Consider the following 7316-nt stretch of genomic DNA (forward strand, 5'->3'; position numbering starts at 1 on the left):
TATGCAGTGTATTATTTGTTGAAACTGTACTTTCGATTTGATTTGAAACTGTCTCATTGCTATATGTTTATCAATAAAACTTTGAAAAGAAAAAAAAACAGGGAGGATAAAAAATAAAAAAAAATACTTGATTTCACACAGCAAAAGCATCAATATGTCCTTCCGGAGCTCGTGCCTCAGAAGTGTATTTTTCTTCTGCATGATATAGATTAGAATTAGCATCTTCTTCCAGCAAAGCCCTGTTTCTTTTTAAATTCTGTAAATTATTTCTTACAGGTTTCTGCAATGGTCTTGTCAGAACTTGAAGGCTTAGCATATCTTGTCACACTGTAGATGCCATTTCTGTTGCAGAATTTATCAAACCACCATCTACTTACTTTAAATTCATCATTTGTTGCATTTCTCGAGAAGTTTTATTACAGTGAATCACTGTCCAGTTTCCTGTTTTTCATAGATCATAACTTCACTGCTGCTACAATTTCCAGCTGTTTCTCATCCAAGAAACTAGAAAGTTTCCTACTTCTTCAAGCATTTGTGTCCTCTGGCTGGTTACCAGCACTTTTCCTTTTTCTGGGTCAGGTCCTTGATGACAACTTTATTCTTCAAAATAGCTAAGACTGTCAGTTTCTTCATCAGATCAGTCATATGAATGCCATGTCCTTGCGTTTACACAATTTCTTCTTCAACTTAATGGTTATTTGAAACCTTATTCTAGTCACTTTTGCTCTCTATGTCCTTGTCACATCTGTTATTATTATTATTATTATTATTATTATTATTATTATTTTACTATTATTATTTTATGTACTTGATATGGGGTCTAACTACATAGCTCAGACTCATAGTGATCCTCCTGTTTTCAGCCTCCCCAGTACTGGGATTACAGGAGTACACCACCACGCCAGTCTCAGTGGCCAGCTCTGCATGCCTGGGGGTGAGACCAGAGCAGCCTGTGGTGCCAGGAATCAAACCCCAGTCCCTGTACTTGTCTAGGTACGTGTTTAGTACACTGAGCTATCTCCCTGGTCCTTTCATTATTATTTTTTAATCATGATGCTTGCTCTGCACTTTCTTTGGAGCCATGCTAGATTGAACAATACTGTGCAGTATTCTATGTGCTGAAAGGCACACAAAAATCTTCTCAGAAAGTGTTCTCAGGTCTGTCTGTGACAGTGATGTCTACTAGAGGAATCCACAATCATGTTTCATAGTATAGAAGATGGCACAGGTCATGCTCATCACCCAATGTGAAGAACACAAATGGAAGCAAAATTTTGCTAAATTCATCTGTTCATGAGCCAAATTGTATGCAAATGGAAATGTTCATCACTTGAGATATTACTGTGTCATCTGTTCCTGGTTGGATAGAACCAATGGTGGCAAAATGGCCATACTATGAGATCAATATATAGATTTCATGCAATTCCAAAAAATACAAGGACTGGCCAAATAGCTCAAAGGATGACCAAATAGCTCAAGAGCCAGCCAAATAGCTCAAGAGTCAGCCAAACAGATCAGCAGATTAAAGCACCTACAAGCAGGCTCAGGGGTTGAGGGTTTGATCTCGGCCTGCTGTGCTGGCCCCACCCCCAGGGCATGGTGAGACAGCAACTGAGACTGGGCATGGCGGCATGCACCTGTAATCTCAGCTCTGGGGAGGCTGTAAACAGGTGGATCACTAAGAGTCCGACTAGTAGTGAGACCCTGAACACCTTGTAAACCCTTCCCTAAAAAAAAAAAAAAAAAAACACAAACAGAATTCTTCACAGAATTACAATAGAAATTCTAAGATTTCCATGTAGATATAAGACATCCAGAGTGCAAATAGGATTCCTGGAAAACAGAAGGCATCATTAGCTCAGAATTTTGTTATACTACAAATCTACAGTGAATAAAACAGCATGATACTAACAGAAAAACAAACACATGGATCAATGGACCAGAAAAGAAGTTGCAGAAACAACACCAGGTACATTCAGTCATCTGATCTTTGACAAAGGGTCAAAAAATAGACTAGAGTAAAAATATCTCTTTAACAATGTTGCTGGGGAACTGGCTACGCCCACGCAGGAGACTAAATCTAGGCCCACGCTTCTCATCATGCACAAAGTGAGAATAAAAATGGATATGAAAATAGAAATGATTAACTCATGTGTGATAAAGACACAGTCATAAGCAAAGACTGAGCTTGCCTGGCAAGTGCAAGGTCCTGAGTTCAACCCCCAGTACCAAAAAAAAAAACCAAAAAAAACAAAAAAGACTTTCTGAACAGAGCCCCAGTAGCACATGAAATAATGTTATAATCAACAAGTTGGATTATATCAAATTAAAAAGCTTCCACATAACAAAATATATGACCAGTAGAATGAAGAAACAATTACAAACTGGGAAGATATTTTTTTGCCAACTACTCCACTAATAGAGGCTAATAGCCAAAATACAAAAAGAACTCAAAATAATCACATCTAAAAATAAAAGATCCAATAAAAAATGTGCAATTAAAATGAAAAGACAACTTTCAGAAAAAGGACAAATAGGCAATAAATACATGCAAAATATACAGGAGTATTTTTCATAAGATAAATGCAAATTAAAACAATACTGAAATTCAATCTTACTCTAGAAAGAATGGTTATTACCAAGAAACCAAATATTAAAATTTCTAGCAAAGTTTCAAGTGAAAATTATTAACTCTATGTTCTGGATAGAATATATTAGTTATGGAAAGAATTATGGACATCCTGTAGAAAACTAAAAGGAGAAATTTCATTGGATCCAGCTGTTCCCTTTCTAAGGCTCTATCTACCCTTAAAGAGTAAGGACTTCATATCATAGTGACCCATGCATATGTTATGTTTCTAACAGAACATCTCATAATAGCTACATTTTAGAAACATACATACACATCAACAAATGGATGGATTAAGAAAATCAGGTATATATACACAATGGAGTGTTATGCAACCTTAAAGAAAGATCCACTTGAGTCATTTGCAGGAAAATTAATGCACCTTGACTCCATAAAATTATATGAAATAAATAAAAGATACAAAGAAATTTTTCTGTTTTTTATATGAAAAACCTAAAATATAAGAGAAGAGAAAAATAAAAAAGATAATAATAAGAGGGATACTCTGTAAAAGAGTAGCACTTCTAAAACAAGGAGAGAGAACAGAGAGCAAGGGGAAATAAAAAGTATATTCTAAGTGCACATGCCAAACCTCACAATGAGTGTACAGCAAGCATGCACTAATAAAAGTAAACTAAATAATAATTAAGATAAATAAAATGTCCAATCTATAACATGGGAGAAAAAGAGAGAATATGAACCTGGATGAGTCATGAGAGCTTCAGAGAACTGCTTAGGAGAGGAGAAAACTCACCCTTCATTCCCCCACCACTGGGGGAGTGATGGTGAGCCTGAGGAATTTCGGTGATCTGCTCAGGAGAGGAGCAATTCCCTCCCCCAAACACACAATCAATGGATGAACACTGAGCCTCAAAACACCTCAGTGAGCCATATGAAAGGGAGAAACCCCACCCACAACACCTCTACTCTCCAGGGAGCATTAGTTGGGAGAAACCCCACCCACCATACCTCTACTCTCCAGAGTCTTAGTTGGGAAAAACCCCACCCACCACACTTCTTCTCAACGGGAAGCCTTAGTTGGGAGAAACCCTGATACCTGGCCCACACTTCTACACTGAGGGTCATGCAGCAAATGTGGGAAGTGCTCAGGCCACATAGACCGTCTTGTCCAAAGGAAGCCATGGTAAATCTACCCCCCAAAAGGAAAACAGTTGGCATACAAACTCCTAACTTATGATTGGTTTGTTATGTAACTATAGATTTTGTTTTTTATGGTATAAAGTAAAAATATCAATGCCACAGTTGGTCAGTTTTCTAAATTATGCTTATGACTAATTGCATTACCTTAGATAGGATGTCATATCTTTTGCAATCAATTGTTCTCCCCTGTGTAACAATATTGGGAAGCTCTGGGATAATAACCACACCACAACCCTAAACCAAAATGCTGGGGACTAAGCCAAATAGGAACCAACATCCCACTATCAATTAATTGGAAGGAAGAATATTGGGAAAGACACAAACCAAGAATCTTCTACACAAAGATATGCCTGAAGTACTGACTTCCTAGAGAGGCCTTGATATTAGTGATATAGCTACCTTCTGCCAAAACTCACAAGGCTCATAACAGAAAACAAAACAAAAAAAAAAATCGAAATAGAAAAATGCTGAAATGAAGGAGCACAGTGCAATCTTAGACCCCCCCACTCTTCACAGCACAAGACCTGGAGATATCAATATAGAAGAAACTGGAAGTCACACACATGCAATTTCTGAAATGAGAGCAACTGAAGTAAATAAATAACTATACAGCCTAGAGGAAATCATATCAGAAATAATCTCTCAGGTACAAAAAAAAAATGGTAACAATAATAAAAGAATTAGGCATCACATCCAAAGAAGACATAGAATAAAAATAGAGGAGCAGGGAAAATGAAAACTTGAATGAACAATATAGGAAAGAATTCAAATGCAGGAAACATGTTCAAAGAGTTATCCAGGATATCAAAAATTCCACTGAAAGCTGGCAAAGCTACTAGAATGAAATTAAAGATAGGTATTGGGGACATGAAGACAGAATTTCAGCTAGTGATCACAAAAGGAAAACGCTCTTAAAAATAACAAATCCAAAAAGTAACAATACAGCAGCTTCAAGATGATGCAAAGAAAAACAATGTAAGACTGATAAGCACCAATGAAAAAGCAGGAGTCAACACAAATGATATCGAAGGATTATTTGTGGAAGTAGTAGCAGGAAATTTGTGAAGAATGGGAAAAGAATATAACATACAGATAAGCCATACAAAAGTGTTTAGAATTCCAATTAGTTATAACCAAGTAAAACTACACCCAGACACGTAATAATGAAGATTTCAGAAATTCAGCACAAGAACAAAATATGAAATCAGTTAGAGAAAAGAAATGCATCAACTATAAAGGAAAAGTCATCAGACACGTGGCGGATTTTGCAACACAAACCATTAAGTCAAAAGAGATTGGAGTGAAGTGTTTCAGGTCCTCAAAGTAGACAGTTTCCAATCCAGATTGATGTACCCTGCAAAACTACCTATCAAACTTAGAAAAATATACCCACAATGAAGAACAACTGAAGAAATTCATGACTATGAAACCAACCCTACAAAGAATACTGACAGATATTCTAGAAAGAGAGAAAAATGACCTCAATACTAAGAGCAATAGAAAGGAAGCAGAAAGCAGGGCAAGCAATTAACAGAGGAGAAATGGAGGGAACCAATAACAGCAAAATAACATGGCAGAGATAGACTGGTACATAATAGTTATAATCTTTAATGTAAAAGGACTAAACTCACCAATCAAAAGAAACAGATTAGCAAAAAGACCAATATACAAAATCCAACAATATGCTGTATGAAAGAAACACATTTAACTCAAAAGGAAAATCAAAGGAGAGAAAACAATTATCCATGTGACAGAAATCCAGGGGGGAAAAAGGGATAGCTATTCTGTTTGCAGACAATGTAAACTTCAAGTCAAGAATGATCAAAAAGAGAAAGAAGGTGACTACATACTTGGTAGGGAAAAACTGCAAGAGAAAGAAATAAGAATCATAAATATATATGCACCAATGTGGGAACATCCAACTAAAAGACATTTTTAAAAACATTTACTTGTTTGTTTGTTTGTTTGTTTGTTTGTTTGTTTGTTTGGTACAGGGTCTCACTATGTAGTTCAGACTCATAGTGATCCTCCTGTCTGAGCCTTCCCAGTGCTGGGATTAAGGTGTGCTCTACCATATCCAGTATGGAGGCCAGCATGGATGGCCAGGAATCCCACAGCCAGCATGGCATGCACTGTAGAGGATCAAACTCAGGTTCTTATGCTTGCAAGTAGGTGCTTAGACTGCTAAGCTATCTCCCAAGCCCCTAAGACAAAGTTTAATAGGCTTGAAAAATCAAATAAGCAATAACCCATTTGTAATGGGGGACTTTATCACTGCATTGTTACAAAGAGATAGATGATCTAGACAAAAATAATCAGCAAATAAATGACCAAACTGAAGCAAACATGTGGACCAAAGGACTTAGAAGACATTTACAGAGTGCTCCACCCAACAACATCAGAATATACATTATTCTCAGCTGCACACAGCACATTCTCTAAAATAGACCATTTGCTAGCACACAGAACAGGTTTAAGTAAATGCAAAGGAACTGAAATTATCTCATAAATATTACTGAATCATGGTGCAATGAAACTGAAATTTATGACAAAAGAATTCACAAAAACTCCATAAACACATGAAAAATAAATAATATCCTCCTGAACAACCAATGGATCAGAGATGAAATTTAAAAAATTAAACAATATTTAAAATCAAACAAAAATGCAAATAAAATTTACCAGAACCTGTGGGATACAATTAAACCAGTTTCTAAGGGAAATTTATAGCAGTAAATTCTCATTTCAAGAAAACAGGTGCTGAGGAGATAGGGCAGCCACATAAGCACCTACTTGGCATGGGCAAGGTCTAGAGTTTGATCTCAGTATCAAAACAAAAAAATAAAATAGAACAAGCACAAATAACTTTAATTTGCACCTCAAACTTCTTAAAAAAGAAAAGAAAGTCATGCTCAAATCCCAAATAAGGGAAGAAATTATGAAGATCAGAGCAGAAATTAATGCAAGGGAGACAGAGTAAACAATACAAAGAATTAATGAACCAAACAGTTTGTTCTTTGAAATAATAAACAAAATCAATAAACCCCTAACCAACCTTATCAAACAAGGAAGGCTAAAAACTCGAACTCATGCCATAAGGCTTGAAAAGAACAAAATAAGTACATAGCCTATAGAAATCCAGATCATCAATACCTACTTCAAAAATCTTTGCTTTCATAGGATGGAAATCACAGAAAGTCATCAAGAAGATTAAATGTCATGATCAGTGGGATTCATCCCAGGTCTGCAGTGACAGTTCATTGTACACAAATCAATAAATGTCATGCACCATATCAACATAATCAAAAATAAAAAACACATGATCATCTCAGTAGATTCAGGAAAAACTTTCATAAAGTCCAACACACATTTATGATAAAAACCTCACAGAAAATCAGAATAGGGGCCTGGGAGATGGATCAGTGGAATAAGCACTTCCCTGGCAAGCACAAGGGCCTGAGATCAATCCCCAGTTCCACCAAAAAAAGAAGAAGAAGAAGAAGAAGAAGAAGAAGAAGAAGAAGAA

Source organism: Octodon degus, unplaced genomic scaffold (assembly GCF_000260255.1).
Source record: "Octodon degus isolate 3935 unplaced genomic scaffold, OctDeg1.0 scaffold00020, whole genome shotgun sequence".
NCBI lineage: Eukaryota > Metazoa > Chordata > Mammalia > Rodentia > Octodontidae > Octodon > Octodon degus.